The 21,229-nt window shown below is 38.8% G+C and overlaps 1 protein-coding gene across 3 annotated transcripts in view; it reads right to left on the reverse strand.

Annotated features, from left to right (window-relative positions):
- PRKCD (protein kinase C delta) overlaps positions 1 to 21,229 on the reverse strand; it is a 67,057-nt gene that overhangs the window by 40,541 nt on the left and 5,287 nt on the right. Inside the window, exon 1 of one of the 3 annotated variants that reach the window (XM_067463596.1) lies at positions 14,528 to 14,548. The exons of the other annotated variants lie outside the window; for them this stretch is intronic. The gene's annotated coding sequence lies outside the window, so the exon portion shown is untranslated. Of the gene's footprint in view, positions 1 to 14,527; positions 14,549 to 21,229 lie in introns of those variants that run through there. 3 annotated transcript variants of the gene reach the window in all.

The raw sequence follows: 21,229 nt of genomic DNA on the forward strand, positions 1-21,229 counted from the left end.
TCTATTTGCTTCTAATGAGTACAGCCAAAAGCACTATCAAATTTAGAGGTGTCTACAGGAGTGTTTCAATGAGTTATAGATGCCAAGGGGGCACACAAACATTATCTTGCTATTATATATGAGTCAAAAATATTGCCCTATGCCTTACCAAATCTTTCTAAATTACATCAGGAAGGCATATCAGTTTTTTTCCCCCAGTGTCGGGGTGACTTGAGAAACAGCAATTTGCTTCTGGGTGTGAGAGAACTGGCTCTCATACCAGAAGTGAATTGTTCTCACACCAAATGTTACCCAGGGGATACCCGGATGTTTTACCAGCCTGTGGGAAGCTTCTGCATGAGAAGCTGGAGCTGATAGATGGGAGCTCACCTTGCTCCCTGGATTTGAACTGCCTACCTTTTGGTCAACAGTCCTGCCGGCTCAAGGTTTAATCTATTGTGCCACCAGGGGCTCGGGCATATCAGTAACACCTTATAATGCAACAAGTTATTTCTAATGTGCTTCAGAAGTGCAACATAGTAGGCCTTTGATGTTGCTTAGGGATTTGGTGCCTTTAAGGTATTAGGAAACCTTCACTCCCTACCAGCCATTTTCCTGTTTTCTATCTTTGTAAGCCAAGGATTGATTTTCTTTTTAAAAAGGTACAGTACACCACTCTGAGCCCCTTTTTGACTGAGAAGTGGGAGATGATATAGCAAATAAATAATACATTTCAAAACATAATGGATTGTTTAGAAAAAGAACATAATTCAATTTTCACATCTCCCCCCCCCCCTTTTTTTTTTTTTTTTTTTTTTTAGTATTTTGGCATTTCTTTGTTGGTTTGTTTCAAAGCAAGCCTAACAGACTTGGAGGAGGCACCTCCTCCCCCTCCGAACACATTTCAGAGCAGGACCAGAAGTCTCGATAGCAGCTCTCAGAATACTCCAGGAAACAGAACAGCCGATAACATAATGCTTTACTAGAAGGAGAAATGTTCCTTTCTCTGTAGATAAAAATGCTTATGTTATTCTTTAAGTGTACTGATAAGCTAGAAAATGACAAACATTTTTAAAAACAACTTTTAAGAATATTGCCCTTCAATTTTATTTTACTTTTTTTAGATTTCAAGGCAATGTGGAACAAACCATCACAGTACAAATACAATGTAAACAGCAACCCCCACACCCCCTATTTATTTATTTATCACGTCAGGAGTGAACCAAGGGTACAGTTGTAATGTATTTTTTTTAAAAAACCCCCACAAAGTTTAAAAACTTAGCATTATAGTAAATGTCCTTTGACCAATAGCTGGCCACTTGGAGTTCCTCTGGTGCTGCTATAAGAAGGTCCTCCATTGTGCATGTGGCAGGGCTCAAACTGCATTGCAATAGGTGGTCTGTGGTTTGCTCTTCTCCACACTCAAAAAAACCCCCTGAATTATAATGAACTAAAATGCCTGTACAGGTTGAGTACCCTTTATCCAAAATGCTTGGGGGAAAACGTGTTCCATATTTTTCCAAATTTCAGGATTATTGTACATCATGAAATATCTCTAGGTGCAAAATTGTTAGAAAAAGCACTTCAATGCACAAGATGCAAAGAGACCAAAAAAAAAAAACAAACCCCTCCATAGGTGAATTTTGTACAGAATAAATCCCAAATTGTGAAAAATCTTTAATAATGGCACAGTTTTTAAAGATATCATCATGGAAGGAAAAAAATGTGGAAATTACTTATTGTTTACTTCTCTCCTCTCACTTCTGCCACTGTCACAAGCATGGTTGGTGGGGACGAGGGAAAGGGCCTTCTCGGTGGTGACCCTCTGACTTTGGAACTCCCTCCCCAGGGAGATTAGGCAAGCCCTCACACTGTCCTCCTTTCGTAGGGACCTGAAAACCTGGATGTCATCACTTTAACCACTTTTCTGACCCTATAATATACTGTTGCACTATCCCTTGCCCTGCCCTTTTATACTTGCTTATGCCCACTTTGTAATTCTGGCCATTGGTATTTTGAACCTGTCTTATGGCACTATAATGAAATTGTTTTTTAAATTTGCATGTGTTTTAGTAGGATTTTATATTTTATTATTACTTTAATTTTATTTGTCTATATAGTTTTCCTTTTTGGCAGTTTAATGTTTTGCCTTATATGTTGGAAACCGCCCTGAGTCCCCTTGGGGGTGAAAGGGCGGTATATAAATATAGCTATTATTATTATTATTATTATTATTATTATTATTGACACAAAAGCACAGTATGTCACAGCAAACGGGATCTATATGCTGGATTTCATATCACAAAATCACAAGTCGAATACTTCCCAAGCGTCTAGGACTGTGTGATGTATTTTCGAATGATGCGTGCAGATCCAAGTAAGGTGACCTTCTGCAGTTGACAGATCGTGATTTTGTCGATGTTTATTGTTTCCAAATGCTGGCTGAGATCTTTTGGCATGGCACCCAGTGCACCAATGACCACTGGGACCACCTCTACTGGTTTATGACAGAGCCTTATTAATAATAATAATATTTATTATTATTATTATTATTATTATTATTATATTACAGTAAAATGTGGCAGTAACTCTCAAGTCAAGAAACAGATTCATAGAGGAAACTAAAAAGACAAGAGAAAAGCAGCAAAAAGTGTGAGTATCAGCTTTCTCGAAACCTGAAACAGCTGTGCTTAGCAACAATAAATCTGAAGGTAATCCTGAATCCTGCTGGGAGCTCCAAAGAGATACAAGATATCATACTTAATTTACATGTAAATAGAACATTGTCAAAGAAGTCCAATACAGTTACATTTGACTTCAAAAGAGGAAATTTCTAAAAATTGTTGAGACTGTTTAAAAAGGAAGTTGAAAAGGCAGCAGAGTCAAATTTCTCAATACCTGAAAGTTACTCAAAATTACAATCATAGAAGCCCGGCTAGAATGCATATTGCAGGTCAGGAAAAGTACTCCAAAGCACATAATTCACTGGCCACACTGACAAGCAGTATCGGGATAAAAGAGGGTAAGAAGACTGAAAGAATTCCCATGCCTTTCTGCAACTTGTCTCCACGAGACATGAGGGAGGAAGGCATCCGTGACATTTTCAGGACGTTTGGAAAACTGACACAAACAGCAGTGGCAAGAGATGAAATGCTATACTAGGAGATCAGGGAGACTGGATGATGCCCTGCTTTTCAGTATATCCAAGATTTACCAGACTGAAGCTGGGGACAAAACCACTTAGCATTAAGGAATTAAGGCTCCGGATACATGCTTTATGTTCCAGAACTAGATAGAGTTCAGTGTATACTGAACTCTATCTAGTTTTATTTCAGGAACATAATTTAGGGCAGGGAATCATACCAGGGGCTCAAAATCCTGGATGATCATAATGGAGATTTTTTTTCCTTTTAGAGAAAAAAAAGCTGTATATAAATAAACAAACTGATAATAACAACAACCAGTAGGTCCATATTTAATGCTGTTCACTCTTGTTCCAGCCTTTACTGATGAATGACCACAAGGTCAGATACTTCTTGTGAGTTCTTAATGCAAATGTTGAGCAGTGGATCTTTTAACAAAAATGTGACAAAATGCAGTCTTCTGGCATTTTAAACAACTAACAGGTTTATTTGAAATAAGCTTTTGCGGACTCTGGGCACTACCACCAGGATTGACACAAGGAATTTAGCAGTTCCCTAACAAATAATGTGATTTTTTTCTACATTTGCTGCAGATCTTTTCCTTGAGGAGATTGGGTTATTGGGTATCAGGTCATATTATGTGTGTCTGGTTGCATACATGACACAGCCTGAGAACGATCAAACTGTGTTAGAATGAAAATCCTCTTGCTTCATTTTGGGTGAATATCTCTGGCAAATAACTGTTACTAGGACACATGTGCATTCATGCGGTATTCCACTCCCATCTTGCTGTGGGCTTCAATGAGCACTTGATTTGCCATTGCCTAAACACAAAAGATGAAGTAGATAGGCTACTTGATGGTGAACTGTGATCTGATGGATGGGTGCGAAGGAGGGAACCAGGGGAGTATAGCTACATTTCACATCAAAATCATTGCATCCCTGGTCAAACTACCACTGGTTGACTTTATATCCAATGCAATGTCCTGGAATATGACTTTTCTCATCTCTAACACACTTTCCCAGAGAAGTAAAAGGAATGAGGAATAAAATGTTGTTAGCTAACACCTGCACACGCCACCTGAAAGTGAAGCTGTAGAGATTCCGTTTTTTATGATACCGTTAAGAAAAAGCATTTTCAAGCACTTTACTAGATGTCTTCTGCACTGAGTAATAACATTTCTGCCATACCATTTCAGCTAATTGCAATTAGGTCACTGTGGCAAGCTGGAATGTTAATAACTTTAGAAATTGTTTTGACCAGCAGGCAACCAACAATGACAATTATTGTTTTTCATTCTGAAGGGCAAGGAAACGATTTTGAAAGAATTTTCCCTTGGTAACTGTATTGTTTGCCAGCCTTTGACAACTGCCACCTCCAAAATTGCTGTCAAAAGAAATGTTGTGTTTTGTCTATTTGCGTATAGATAAAATTCTATTTCCACTCTGTATTCAACAGTGGCAACACAATCTTTTTCTCAAGATGCTATGCTTTGGAGGAACGGACATGCATATAAGTGAAGACTCTTGAAAGATCAAATGCAGCTAGATGTGCAAGGAATTCAAGTAACACCCAATATTGAATGGTTAACAAATGCATTGCCTCCAATCAGCACAACTAAGCAGAAGGACCAGTTTCTCGAGTTGTTTTACTGACTCCTACCCAAGGTGAAGAACAAATGTGGACTCAAAACATGCAGAAATTGTTTGTGAGGCAGTTGTTTTGCTTTCCTGTTTGTTCTCAGCCTGGTTTGTCAAGGCAAAGCCCAGTGAATAATGAAATTAAGCCAGATCCTTTGCACAGGGAACTTAAAAACCTTTATATTTGTCGTTTGCATTTCCATGTAAAGCTGCAGGTGGGGGGACTGAGCACCCATATGAGTTTCAGAACAAAAAGAAAAAAATAGTGGCGCCACTCAAGCATGACATCTTTAAATGCAGCATGAAATGTTATACATTCAGAAATCTAGAAAGTTCACAGTTTTTAGTTCCATAAAGAAAAACACATTATACTTGGAATTCACAGAAGAACTCCTGTTCTAATAATGCAGTAAAGTTCTCCTGTCTTATTTTCTAGTGGAAAAAAAAACCCACATGCAAATGTGACCCGCAGCACCAGGGTTGCCTACACTCTCAACACAGCAGTTTGTATCCCTTTGTGACAGTGCAGTCCTACTTCCGTATCCCCTTCATTGCAGCCCCTGAGCACACTGAAAAACCCACTCCTAACATTTCAAGAAGTTTCCAGAGGCACATTCAGAAGAGAGTTATGGGAATTATTCTTTTCAGCTTAAGTGTTATTTGCTTGTTCTGCATCTCAGCCAATGGTCACCCATCTATTCCATGAGTTGCTGTGAGTTTTCCAGGCTGTATGGCCTTGTTCCAAAAGCATCCTCTCCTAATGTTTCACCCACATTTATGGCAGCCATCTGCAGAGGTTGTGACTTCATAACCTCTGAGGATGCCTGCCATAGATATCAGTGAAACTTCAGGAGCTAATGCTTCTGGAACATAGCCATACAGCCCGAATAATTCACAGCAACACAGTGATTCTGGCCATGAAAGCCTTTGACAACACATTGAACATCTCTTCTATCTCCTTCACATGTCTTAAATAACATTGTTTGCTTTTGACATTGTTTCTGAATACTAAATGTATATGTTCCTATTCTGCTGTGTGTGTGTAATTGTTGTTCCTTTCCTTGCCGTTTACAAACATTTTGGAGTTTAAAAAAATAGTCAGGGATTTTATTCTGCAAAATGTAAGTAATTATCAAGAAAGCCTCCAAAAGGAGAACCAAAAAAAGACCATCTAGTGAGTGTGAATGACTAAAATAAAGCTCAATCCATTAGTGAGAAAAGGCAGGCAACTTGTGCTGATACTTTTGAAGAAAGCCGATACTGTATTAGAATATAGTGATGCATCAGGAAGTTATGTATAAAGCTATATAAATATACACTTTTAATATATCTGTAGTCCAAAGTGCTTACATTTCTCCTGCATACCCACAGGCATAGAATCATATAACCAAGCATACAACCAACAGTCATATAGAATGACTGCCATTTTCGCAAAACAGCTGGCGGCTCCAATTTCTACTCAGTCTCATAGTTCGATTTACTGAAAATCAGCCCTGGAGGGTTGTTTGACCCAAATATGTTACTTTCTAGAAATGACACCTTTAGGTGGTAGGAAAAGAAATAATAGAAGGTTGATTTTTCAGCTTGAAAATTGTGGTGGCAGCAGTCATGAGAACAGAGCACAGCTACCCCTCCACATCTGCTGACTTCAGGGATCTAGGATCCTCTTCCAAAAGTGGAAAAACCATGGATTTAAAATGTTGTGTTTTCCCTATGAATCTCCAGATCCTGCACTGCAACTCTGGAAGTTGATTATAGAGTTATGCTAGACATTCCTAGAATAAACCTATTAACAAAATCCACAAATAATCGAATCTGCGCAAGTGAGACCTGCAAATATGGAGGGTCAACAGTAATTCTATTGAGGTGCTGTTTTTCTTTGGAAAGCAAATGTCTCCAACGTGCATATTTAACATGGTTTAAAGAATACTCAAGAGATTAGATGTTAATAAAACAGGTCAACAAATAGCAACGTAATGCTCTTTCCTCAACCTTTATGACAGAAAGGTACCTGTTAAACAATCAGTAGCAGTTTGTGCCCAGTGGACAGGCTGCCAATGGGAAATGGAAGTGAAATCAACCAAAAGACTAGAGCAGACACGGCCAATTAGATAATGTGTTCAAAATAGAGGACTGGAAAGGAGTGTTGACCCATTTTACACTGTAAAGAAATTGCGAAGAAAGGCAAACAAAATGATACGGCAATAGAAACACACCAATGCATATTTCATTTTTCATTTCTCCCTTCTCTTTCTATGTCACTAGTGCTATTTTGCTCTTTTCTTCCCTTCTCCTCAAAAAACGGCAGACTGAGGCTCTCTGAGCTGCCATGCTGCTGTGCAAAAATGAGACTGGGATGTTTCTGTAGATAACCAATCCTGTGTGGAGTTAGAAGCTCCCTTGAACACTGAAATTATTAGACTGTGGTTTATCTAATGTTTCAAAGGCTAGAAGAAAAATGTAGAAATAGTCTTGGGCTGGGTTTTCCCCATTATAGGAAAAGAGAATTTTACTCATATGCAGAGAATAAGGAATTCAAAAACAATAAAATAGCTCTTTGGAGAATTATTATTCACTTTGTGTACAGTGCAAGTGTATAAATCCCTCTCTCGTCATATTGAACATCAAGATTCCCCAAAGCCCATTGTATTAGCCTTATAGCTTCTTTAAGAACTATATAAACTCAATCAATAAGTACAGTATGTATTTTTTTAAATTTATCATTAGCTATATCAGAGGTGACATCATGGCACTATTGAAACTGCTCCACTGGCTGTCAGTTTGTTTCTGGGCCCTATATGACTCAGGTCCGGGCTTTTTGGCAGAAAACATCTCTTTGTACGAACCTGCCCAGGTTGTGAGATCCTCAGGAAAGGCCCTTCTCTCATTCCCCTCAAAATTGTAAGCTCGAGAGAGGGCCTTCTTTCTCAGTGGCTGCCATTTGACTTTGGAGCTCCTTGTCCAGGGAAGCCAGAACAGCTTCTTTTCTGCTGTCCTTCTGATGGCAGGATAAAATCTTTCTATTCAGGCAGTATTTTAAAACAAAAATAATGGGCTAAGACCAGAGGTGGCCCTAGGTAATTTTCAACGGTAAGCAAAAAGGAATTTTGCCCCCCCCCCCCCCAACCAATCACTGATATATATTTTCTGTTCGTCATGGGAGTTGTGTGTGCCATGTTTGGTTCAATTCCATCATTGGTGGAGTTCAGAATGCTCTTTGATTGTAGGTGAACTATACATCCCAGTAACTACAACTCGCATATGTCAAAGTCTATTTTCCCCCAAGAGTGCCCCTGGGCAAAATCAACTATACTGCAAATGCTTACTTTGCGTAATGGGTTGAGCCGCCCCTGGCTAAGACAGTGATGGTGAACCTTTTAGAGATCAAGTGCCCAAATAGGGGGTAGCACTCTGGGGAATGTGAGCAAGTGGTAGGATGAGTGGGGGACAGGCAAGCAAATGGGTGTAGGATGGGATAGCAAGTGGGGGGGGGGGGGAGGCGAGGGAGCACATGCCAGGAGAGAGGGCGCTGTGTGCCCCTTCTGGAATGTGTGTCATATTTTCGCCACCACTGGGCTAGGAGGTATTGTTTTAGCTGAACTATTCATTTAACTTGAGGTTTGAATTATTTTAATATCATAAGTACTTTAATATTTATATGTTGTGAGTTTTCAATTGTATTGTTTTGAATGTTGTAAGACATTTCCGATCTTGAGCAAGATGGAAAAGCGGGTAATAATAATAATAATAATAATAATAATTTAATTGCTGGTTAAGAATAAAGTACTAGCATGTTAAATAATGTTAATGTGGACTTCTGATTTTTAAAAAGTTGTAAAAGTGGCCTAAACTTGTACAAAGCTTTGGAATGAAATTAATTCCCTTTGCCTATAGCAGTACAGCAAAGAACTATAAAATCAAATCAAAGAGCATGAAGTACTTTTACTCAAGCATGGCATTTATGATCTATACACTATTTCTGTATCTAACATGATTTAAGTTGTCTTTTAGGATAGTGTTATTGTATTATGGTCCTTGTTTAGAACACTTACAATAAATGGGTAACATAATGGAGGCAGACTAATGTGTAAATATATTATTTAAGATCTATAAATGGGCACACTAATGTTTTTTATGGGAGATGGTGGCAGGATATAAATAAAGTTGTTGTTGTTATTATCGTATGAATTATTATTTCATACGATCTGATTTTTTTAAAAAGGGGTGATATTCTATTATTAAGAAATTAAGCTAAGTCCCATAGCCTGAAGGAAATTAATGATTGTTTAATCTTATAATAATAATAATAATAATAATAATAAACACACACACACACACATCAGGCAAAGGGAAGTCTAAATAACAATTGCATTCATGCATTAGTCTCATGTCTTTTTTGGTCCTTAATACCGAAGTCTGTCCACGTATAGATGTTTTCTAGTGCCTTCCCATGATTTTCAAAATGTAATGGATAAATATGCAGCGATGTATTTGCTTCTAATAGTACTGCATTATACAAAACAGCACTCCTCAAGATAGACATATAAAGGTTGTCGTTTAAATTATTTTTTTCTTTGGGTGATCTTTTTAAGGACTGAATGTTGTTTTTTAATTAATTTTAGGATGTTTGATGCTTTCTATTTTATCATTTTTTACATTTTTAACTTTTATTTATATTTTTTTACTTTTGTGTGGTTTTAATCTGTATTGTTTTCAAATATACTGTTGGCTGCATTGAATCTTATTATTGAGTGAGGAATGTAATATGTTTCAAGTTTCTTAGTTTCACTTTAAATCGGGTTTCTGGCTCCTGCAGAATTCAGGGGTTTGTAGTTTAGTGAGGCTGTTAAAGGCTCCTCCCTAAACTACAAACTCCAAAATTCTGGAGGAGGCAAAAACCAGATTTAAAGTGGATTCATTCTCTAGTCTGATGAGTCAATATGTCTGCTTTCACAATTTGTCACCTCTCAAATAATCTTCTCCTTCTCAAAAGCTAAACAGTGAGAAGATACATTTACTACTGTAGGAAAGTAAAATCCACTCTGCAAAATCAACATTTTTAGCAAAGTGGGGCAGAAAGAAAGGAAGAGCATATACGTGCTCTCTTTTTCACATTTCTAGAGACTTATGAATGAAAGGGTACTTATTACTAATCCATCGCTAATTTGAGTACTGCGAACAATATTGTGAGAAAGATCCACAATCTTTTGGTTATTTTACAATGGGAATGTTGATAGGAACCACTCTAGGTTTCTACGCATTACAGAACTTGATTGATTTCCACTTCAAAGGGTCATCTGGTCATGAAAATAGTTGGAAGTCATTCATGGCTCCCTTTCTTGCTCTGGATGCCAGGCATTTGTAATGGTCTTAAACAAACCATGGACCGATCTCCCTTTGTTGATATTGTGCTCCTTTGAGTTGTTTCTGACTTATGGTGTTCTTTCCCGGAAAGATTTGTTCAGAGGAGGCTTGCCTTTGTGTCCCTCTGAGGCTGAGAATCTGTGGCATGATTAGCCTATCATGGGGTTTTCTGGGGCTGACAATTTGTGACTTGCCTAAGGTTTCTCAGTGAATTTCCATGGTCAAATGAGGGATCAAGCCCTGGTCTCCAGAGTCATAGTCCAATACTCAAACCACTACACCATGCTAGTTCTAGAATAAATGCATCTTCCCAAAAAGCCCTATGATGGAATTCTCATAAGTCAAAATCAATCTCAATGCACATAGCAGGAATAAATGAACATAGATATGCCACACTAACCTTTTAAAATTACATCATTCTTGTCATTGTGGCTTATACAGTATAATCCTAAGTATCTTTGATGTTGTATGCCTTCAAGAAGTTTTCCCTTCATGGCTGGATATTCAAACCACTACACCATACCAGCTTTACCTATTTGTTACTGTTCAAATTGTTTCTGGTTTTAAATGACCATAAGATAAACTTACTACAGGGTTTTCTGGGGTTGAGGGTATGTGACCCACTCAGTGGATTTGCATGTTAGCCTCAACTAGGATAACTCTAAATCAATGGTTCCCAACCTTTTATTGACTAGGAACCACGTGACCAGGGACCACTCTCCAACATTGGTACCAAAATCGGTTTTTGGTCAACTTTAGATTCGGTTTGGTTATTTGGGGTGCTGATTTAGCAATCTGCATTGGATAGATCACATCAGCTCTAGTTTTTGATAGAAGACGGGAAACATTGTGGAATGGATGGCCATCTCCAGAGATGGACCTTGCCGGGCTACGTCAGGTCTCTACTCTTAAGGATGCTTTCCCTGGCTTTCACCCCTTTCCTCCGCCTTAATTTTACTAGATTTTGTAGCAAGAGTTTTATGTACTGTATTTAGACACACCATTGTGGTAGTTATGGTTAAAGATTCTGCAATAAGTGCTAGTGTTTCTTTTCCCATTGTTTTAACACCAAATATCTCACAAATTGAAATATTAGCCAAACTTGGACAGGAAGCTCCTGGCTTCATGTTCGGGAGAGCTGACACTGTAACAGAATCTTTTGCAGCATTACATTGGCTTCAGGGTGTACAGTTTTATCTATCTTGGATGCTGTCTCATACATGCTTACCTAAGAGCAAGCCTGTAGTCAAGGGTGTGTATGTGTTACAGGTTCAATCCCCCACCATTTTTTTCCCCGCCCACTGCTTGCCCTCTCACACACTTACCCCTCCTCTCACCCACCCACCCACTTGCCCCCTACTCGCTCACCCTTTTTCCTGCACCCCCTGGGCTTGTTTCAACCTTCCCCTCAAATTTTTCAAACCCCCCTGCCCATTCTTTTTTCTGGCAACTGGCCTGCCCCATGTTGCTCAACAGGGCCTCAGTGTACTTGAACTATGGGTGCACTATAGGTTCCTTTAGTCATCTTTGATTCTAGAAGTTCAGCCTCATTTGCTCTAGGACTCATTTGTCTTTTTAGCAGTCCACAAGCTAGCTGGCATTGCCCCCTGATGCTGCTGCTAAATGTGAGAGAAATAAGGTTGAACACTGTGAAAGCCATCCACTACATGACTACCAGCCTCCTCCGAGTAGACTCCAATCAAGGAAAAGCTTTATGAGAACTACCACTCCTCTTGGCATCCCCCCAACAACAGCAAGGGTATCCCTCTGGGCAGCTAAACCAGGAAATCCCAACTGGATGGCCCCCCACGAGGGTCTTCCTCCAGGGGCAAACCAAGAATGGGCAACTTGGAAGTCCCTGAACAGACTCAGAAGTGGAGTGGGCAGATCAAAAGACAACCTGGCAAAATGGCACTACCTAAAAGAATCCCACACGTCGTGTGACTGTGGAGCAGAACAGAAAACTCCGCATCTGTATGCTTGCCCACTATGTCCTGCCTCATGTACAGAGGAAGAATTGTTGGAGGCTACAGACAATGCCATTGCTGTTGCCCGTTTTTGGTCAAAAGATATTTAGTTGCTTCCACTCCTTCTATTTTTATGAGTTTTATATCAATTTATGCAATGCTTTTGATACAAAATAAATAAGCAGTCCATAAAACTCTTATTTAGCGTCACAATTTAAATGAATTGATTTTTCCCCTTATCAACTTTCCAATCACCTGATCACTGCACTTTAATACCATTTTAACAGCTGTGGCCCCATCCTGTGGAATCTGAGAATTTGCAGACTACGGAGAGGCATTTAGAACCAGACAACTCATTTTCTGCCTTAACAAATTACAGGTTTCCATGGGATGCAGCCATGGCAGTTAAAGTGGAATTACAGCACTGGAAGTTTGAAAGGGTCTTTGGACAGTCTGCTCTGATATAGATGAAGAGAGGGAGGGAAGAGGGCTTTTTTTTTACTTCCATTGGAGATATTCAAGACAATGCCCATGTCACCATCTTGTAGCTGCTTGCTGATCTGTACTTTTGGAATGACTACTCTCACAGAAATAATGCTTTATCTGAACTTACACAAAGAAGGGCAAGGAAGTAGAAACTGTACTAGTTTCAATCTACAATACACAAGTTAATTTCAAAGGCAGCTTTACAGCTGAACATTAATAAAATAAAAATAGTAATCACAGTTGATTTATAGAACTTTGAAGTAGGTAATGAAGACATTGAGATTTCCTATACCTTTGCTTACTCATTAATTGACATGGGGACTACAATAAAAAAATCAGAAGAGGACATGATTTTTTTTGAAAAAAATTAGACAAGATCCTCAAGTGTGCAGATGTATCATTGAATACCAACATTAATGTTGCCCATGCCATTGTATTTTAATTTCTAGACAATGTTGTGAAAGTCTGACAGTGAAGAAAGCTGATAGGAAGAAAATCAATGTATTTAATATGTGGTGCTAGAGAAGAGTTTGATAGATATCGTGGACTGCTAAAAAGACAAATAAATGAGTTCTAGAGCAAATGAATCAAATTTCTAGAATCAAATATGACAAAACGGAGATAATAACAATAAAACTTTATTTATACTCCGCCACCATCTCCCCAAGAGACTCAGAGCGGCTTGCATGAGGCCAAGCCTGACAACACATCAATAAAACAGAAAAGTGATAAACAAAAAACAATACAATTAATATAAATCACATATAAACAATAACACCCAATATTGTCGTATTTTGCTCATATCAGAAGAAGACATGACTTTCTAGAAAATAAAACAATGCTTGGTAAGGTAGAAGGTAGTAAGAAAAGAGGAAGACGGCATTCTAGGGGGACTCAATCAAGGAAGCCATGGCCCTGAGTCTGCAAGATTGAGGTCAACTTGATTTCAGTTAACAACAAAAGGCTTCATCTGGCACTTAATTCTGTCTTCCTTTTATTAGCAGTGGTTGCCATGGGTCAAGGCAAACGAGATGGAAGTTTACAGTAAACAAGCATCTAAATTCCTTCTTCTTTTTATTAGCAATGGCTGCATGTCATAGGGTGAATAATTAATGCAGTTTGTCAGCACTTTAACTGCATTGCTCAATGTTATGGGATCAGAGGATTTGTCATTTGCTGAGACTCTGGCACTCTTTGGCAGAAAAGGTTAAAGACCTTGTCAAACTACAACTCTCAGGATTCCGTGGCAATGAGCCATCAGTTACAGTAGTGCCATTGTATTAATTCTATAGAGTACTCCTAGTCAGATCACTAGTGTCTGTGGATCCAGGGTAAAAGGCCCTGAAAATTTGGTTAGCCATGATCTGCCATTGGCCTAATCTCTCGGATTTAATTTTCAGTTCTTGATGGAGTTTGAGGGGAAACTAATTTTCCCAGTAACAATATACTATTACGAGCTATTCTTGTTGTTCTCCAAGGAGGCAAAAATTTAATCTTTATGAAACAGCTACTCCTGCTGGAGATGAATTTAAACAGGGGAGGGAGAGATCGATCTAGTTGGATGTATTTTTGACATCCTCTTGGGGAGTATGGACTATCATAATGAAGGTCTACACTTCACATTTACTAATATATCACTGGTCTGCAAAGACACTTTTAATGATGGTGTGAAACTTTCAGTTATGTCAATTCTGTTAAATGTTAGCAAAATCAAAAACCTGTAGTGCAGATATAAGGCCAAAAGACAGCTGTGTAAATATATTAAGTGGATTTTGTCTATAAGACAAGAGAAGGATGGAGTACATGAACCAATTGCATTTCCCCAACTGCCTATGGTTAGGGGACTGGACAAAGTTTTGTTTGCATGAGGACTCAGAATACAGAAGAAAAATACAGCAATTCAACTAGATTAGATTATTTACCCTCTCTTCTTTGACTGATACTTACCATAAACTTATTGACATGATTTGGTGTTTTTATAGCTCTGCAGATATTTGTGAAGGCAGCACCACACTTGAATTGCAGTATGAGTTACAGTAAATATTTGAGGAACAGTTGAATGGCAACAGTAAATGCAATGCTGCAGACGCTTCAGTTTTATGTTGCCACTGATGTTCATTTTTAGCAGCACTATCATAGAGGTCATCATGGCAACCTGAAGATCTATGCACACACAATACAGTATATAATATAATTAATACATCACAATCTAAGCACTGCATAAAAGTAAACAAAATACGTCCAGGAAAATTCCCTGTCATAAACTGTTTCAAAATACATCACTGAGTATTGTGGGATAAAAACTGCACAATAGTTTAAGCTCACAGTGACAAAATATTTACAATCAAGTTTTTATTTGTGCTGACCTGCCTGAAAATTCTTTGTAGTGCATTGCCAAAAACAATCACATGAAAAGAGTGGTATGCAAACATGGTTGGGAGCTATTCTGATATGTGACTTTACTTTCTGGCATGAAGACTATTGTATGTTTGCCCCTCAGTTCACAAAACTGTATGTTAAAAAATCCACCCTATGACTAGCAGAAATCCCCCCACAAACCAACAGAAGTTACCATTGGATAATTATAGTATAAGATTGTGTTGCAAGAAAAGCAAATTCACTTTAATTGAAAGTTTCCATTTACTTCATAAAAACATCTTAATGGAAGATTCTAATCTACATGAATCCCATTATGAGAGAAAGACAAAATATAAGACCAATAGATAGACAGACAGACAAATGCAAATTCTAACACTCCAATATTTGCCACAAGAAACCTCCTATTAAATCTAGTTTTTAATTGTATATAAATATGTAACAATTGCCAAGGCATGGGGACATAAAAACACAAGAGACACTTCTGATCAGCAACAAAGTTACTTTGATGTCTCAATCTTGACAAACTGTGGGGTACAAATAACAACAACTGGATAATCTGCAAGAGCAAAAACAAAAATTGGTAGCCAGGGAAAGCCTATGTCAAGAGACCGTTATTAAGGAGATGTATAAAAGTCAGGGATGTAGGCACCTTTCAGGTGTCATAGAATCATGGAATCATAGAGTAGGAAGAGACCTTGTAGGCCATTCAGTCCAACCCCCCGACAGAAGGCCTCTGTTTATAAGCCTCCAAAGAAGGAGCCTCCACCACACTCCGGGGCAGAGAGTTCTACTGATGAACAGCTCTCACAATTAGGAAGTTCTTCCTAATGTTCAGGTGGAATCTCCTGTCCTGTAGTTTGAAGCCATTGTTTCACGACCTAGTCTCCAGGGCAGCAGAAAACAAGTTTGCTCCTCCCTATGATTTCCTCTCACATATTTATACATGGCCATCATGTCTCCTCTTGGCCTTCTCTTCTGCAGGCTAAACATGCCCAGCTCTTTAAGCCACTCCTCATAGGGCTTGTTCTCTAGATCCTAGATCCTTTTAGTCACCCTCCTTGAGACACATTCCATCTTATCGACATCTCCCTTCAATTGTGGTGCTCAGAATTGGACACTGTATTCTAGGTGTGGTCTGACCAAAGCAGAATAGAGGGGTAGCATGACTTTCCTGGATCTAGAGACTATACTTCTATTTATGCAGGCCAAAATCCTATTGGCTTTTTTTGCTGCCATATGACATTGTTGGCTCATGTTTAACTTGTTGTCCACGAGGACTCCAACATCTTTTTCACTCGTACTTTTATAGAGCCAGGCGTCTCCCATTCTGTATCCTTATGAACTGGGATTGCCTTAAGACACTGGGAGTTACCATGCCAAACACTCTATTATTAGCATTCAAAATAAGGTGAATATCAGTTCTGTTGAATCAGCATTGCAATCAGAGATAAAATGATCCCTGGCCCCAAGTTGTTCAAAACTTTGTATGTAAAGAGTAAAATTTTAATCTTGCTCTAGTAGATTAAAGTGTAGTTGTTTTAGCTAATATAATTGAAGATGTCACTTAGATTTCACTTTGGATATCCAGATACTGACAAGAGACAATGGAATGGGAGGAAAACTTCATTTTTCAACTAAGTTTGTTCTTCCTTGAGGGTGAAAAATAATTGCTGCCAGAGGTCAGGATATGAATGTGCTGACTGATGTGATGACAGAGCCTGGAGGAGCCATGACACAGTACAAAGTGAGAACAGGTTCAACATATGACACCTTCTGTAGGTAATAGCCCCACAACATGAAGTGCTAGACTGCATTCTGATTTTTAAAAACCCTAACAACGCTAGTGTTATCTCAGCCTCTTAAAGTTCAGGACGTAAAACGATGGAGTTTTCTGTCTTGTTGCTGTGTACCTTCAAGTCATTTCTGAACTATGGGGACTCTTCTCTTGACATGATCTGTTGACAAGGGGGTTGTCAGTTTCTCCTTCTGAGTGTGACTTGCCGAAGGTCACCCAGAGGGTTTCCATGGTTGAGAGGAGATTCAAATTCTGGTCTCCCAGAATGTTAGTCCAATACTCAAACCACTTCTGCCTTCTGGCCCACCATAAATGACTGTTTTGCAAAATAAATCCGAATATGGCAAAAAAAAAAAAAACATGCAGGAGAACTCTGGATTATTCTGCCCTAAAATTATTTTTAGTGAGGCAACTACAGTCATTCTTCTACATTTGCAGTTTTGACTTTGGTGGATTTGATGAAATATGTTCTCTGTAGAAATCTCTAGGGATCTCCAGGATCTGTCTATGGTCAGCTTCCTACAGTCATGTTGGAGGTCCTAGAGAGGTCTAGAGGGAACACCTCTCTAAGAATCTCCAGGTCCTCCAATGTGATGCTGTAGTCAACTTCCAGGTTTTTCACTTCAATTGAGGATATGCATCCTTAACACCTGCAAATGTGAAAGCTGACTCTAGATCAGGCATGGGCAAACTTCGGCTGCCCATGTGTTTTGGACTTCAACTTCCACCATTCCTAATAGCTAGTAGGCTGTTAGGAACTGTGGGAGTTGAAGTCCAAAACACTTGGAGGGTCGAAGTTTGTCCATGCCTGCTCTAGATCCTTGGATCATTAACAATTCTGAATAGACTCAGCTTTTGCTTTGTAATTACTGGTATATTTGTTTGTATTTCTCAGACCTTCACTGCTTTTCATTTAAGCATTCCCCAGTCTCTTTCTTCTGCAGCTTTTCCTGGTTTTCCTCTGAACCTGTGTGCACCTCTGTTTGAGATAGGCATTTGCAATTTTCCTCTTCTTTCTTCCTTGAACTTAAGGGAGACTAGTACATTTTAACTAGTCTGAACGGGTTGATGTTTTAGGAAGAATGTACATATATTAAGGAGGAATATACATGCATAAACAATAGAAAAGTATGGGCTGAGACAAAGAGCACCAGTTTACACAAAAAGAATGGAAGAAAAAACATTCATTCTTTTTGTGTAAACTGCTGCTTTCTGTCTTAGACTTTACTTTTCTATTGTTTATGCATTTACATCTTAGCACTCTTTTCCAGGTCAATCATTACATGTATTAACTTGCCCATTTATATATTGCTCTCATATCTCACTGGCAAAGCAGTGTTTTTATGACTCACTACTGAATAAACTGAACTGGTCATTTCTGGTTATCAGTCGAAGCTCACTGGAAAAAGCTCAACAGAACACAACCAGAACCCACTTTCAAATGAAAATGCATGCTGCCCTACAACTCATGTGAGTGCTGGACCGTTTTGCCAACATACAGCCCAAAACTTAACTGCTACAAAGTACGTGTGTCTGTATGTATTGCACTGCAGTTGAGTTATTCTTTCTTCTTCCAACCTCTCTCGCTCAGCAATCTCATAAGACCTTCTTACTTCAGAGTCTTTCCACTTCACAACAATGAATGTTCTCACCCTCTTTTATGTTGTTGGAAATAACAGTGATAGTATTGTTTTTCAGCAAAGGATGTTGGTCAGTTACCCTAAATAAATACTGTAATTCAAGAGCATATTGGTTTCTGTGTTTGGGTATACGTGTATGATCATGAGGGATTTTTTATTTCCTAAAATATGCTGTGATCAGAAAGCACCCCAAATTGACAGAAAAGGAGTTGTTTTATTCCTATACATCATTGGTTCTCAGCCTGTGGGTCTCCAGGTGTTTTAGCCTACAACTCCCAGAAATCCCAACCAGTTTACCAGCTGTTAGGATTTCTGGGAGTTGAAGGTCAAAACACCTGGGGACACACAGGTTGAGAATTACTGATAGATGAAGGCTAAAATGTATCCATTTCAGTTCTTTTCTACAGATCAAAAGGAATTACAAGCTAAAACTGGTTGAGTATCCCTTATCCAAAATGCTCAGGATCAGAAGTGTTTTGGACCCCCCCCCTTTTTGGATTACCCCTCTTTTATATGTCATGTACATAAAGGACACGAGACCCACATCTAAACACAAATTTCATTTACATTTCATATACTCCTTATGACACATAGCCGGAAGGGAATTTTATACAATATTTTAATAATATGCATGAAACAAAGTTTGTGTACATTGAACCATGAGAAATAAAGGTGTTACTATCTCAGTTATCAATTTGGACAATTCTAGGCATGGGATATTCAATCTATCACTCTGTGTCACATCCCATGTCCTAGCAAAGTTTCTTAGGAGCCACGATGGCATCATCATCATCATCATCATCATTTCATTATTATTATTATTATTATTTAGCATATTTGTATCCCATCCTTCTCACCCCTGAGGGGGGACACAGGGTGGCTTACAACAAGAAACCCTTTGATGCCATCATACAGATTCATAAATAACAACTGCAGTTAAAACAGTAATTAAAGTATTAAATTATTAAAACATTAATTTAAAATCACGCAAATTCAAATCACGCAAAATCAAATTCAAAACCAATGGGTTAAACCCTTGTGATGGCTGAACTGCTGACCTGAAGATCTGATGGTTAGCAGTTTGAATCCACAAGGCAGGGTGAGCTCCCATCTGTCAGCCCCAGCTTCCCATGCAGGGATATGAGAGAAGCCTCCCACAGGATGGTAACACATCCTGGCATCAAATGGACAACATCCTTGCAAACATCCAATTCTGTCACAATAGAAGCGACTTGCAGTATATTCCCAAGCCGCTTCTGACATGATAAAAAAATTCAAAGTTTCTTTATAGGAAAATGTATTTTTATTCTGTCAAGAATACAGTGTAAGCCACTTTATGAAAGGTACTGTTAAAATCCATTTCAATGAGGGTTAAGTAAAGGTTCACAAGCAGAGATATGTTTAGGTTAAATATATAACTTAAAAGGGTATCAACATTCTTTAGACAAAACATGCACAATTCTCCTTTCCCCACATGCTGCCTTCAAAGTTCATTGAACAACAGATGTCAGAACTAGTAACAGTATTATGTAAGAAAGGACATATGTCCTGAGCTTTAAGTTTGAATATCATAAACAAAAAAATAAGAATACTGAGGTCTTGCAATCATTGTCACCCTGGTGGCTCAGGTTAACTATTCCATTTTGGGTTATATGATAGTATACTAATAGCATTTTAAAGAAGCTTTACTGGCATTCTGATAATAAACAAATTTAGAAGATTAACAGTTTGTGTAAGTGTGCCAATTTTTCAGTAAATAAAAAATGACTGCAGTAGGACTCAGCCGGCCCAATGGGATTTTGCCCTCCTTTCTGGCAACACTATGTGTCTCAACACTCCTCTACAGGGATTTCCCAATAAAGAACATATTGCTATTCGCATTTTAGCCTAGTATGTCAACTGTAAATATAAAATAATTAGGAAAATGAACCATAAACTCATAGGTTTTTTTCATGTCAGGAACGACTTGAGAAACTGCAAGTCACTTCTGGTGAGAGAATTGGCCGTCTGCAAAGACGTTGCCCTGGGGACGCCTCGGTGTTTTGATGTTTTATCATCTTTGTGGGAGGCTTCTCTCATGTCCTCGCATGGGGAGCTGGAACTGACAGAGAGAGTTCATCCACACTCTCCCCGGATTAAAACCTCCAACCTGTCGGTCTTCAGTCCTGCTAGCACAAGGGTTTAACCTATTGCACCACCGGGGGCTCAAAGGGCTAGTAGCCAATTAAAGACAGTTTAATCAACTATAATTGCTCTTAACTATGTACTTTACACATACATTTACCTTTGCTCCCCTATAATATTTTGAAGGGCTGCCTGTTCACTGCCGGGTCCAATTCAAGCTTCTCCTTATTTTTAAAGCTGTAAATGAATTAAAATCTTCTTCAAATAATCTAGCAATGTTCTACAATCTTATGGTGAAGTCTTTGTAAATCATTCTCCAATACATTCGAAGGTTTTTTTTGGCATGGCCACCATAGTTATGGAATACCCTACCTAAACCCTTGTGCCCACTGAACTGCTGACCTTAAAGTCGGCAGTTCAAATCTGTGAGACTGGGTCAGCTCCTATCTGTCTGCCCCAGCTTCCCATGCAGGGACATGAGAGAAGCCTCCAACATCCGGACATCCCCTGGGCAACGTCTGTGTAGACAGCCATTCTCTCACACCAGAAGAGACTTGAAGTTGCTTCCAACATGATAAAAATGTATCCTACAGAGCAGATTAAAGAGTCACACATGTTTTCAGTAAATGAATGAAATCCCTTACATATTGGCACTGGTTTCTTACACTTACATGCAATCTCAAGCCCAACAGCCAGGAACATACCCCTATT

This window comes from Anolis sagrei, chromosome 2 (assembly GCF_037176765.1).
Source record: "Anolis sagrei isolate rAnoSag1 chromosome 2, rAnoSag1.mat, whole genome shotgun sequence".
NCBI classification, from domain to species: Eukaryota; Metazoa; Chordata; class Lepidosauria; order Squamata; family Dactyloidae; genus Anolis; species Anolis sagrei.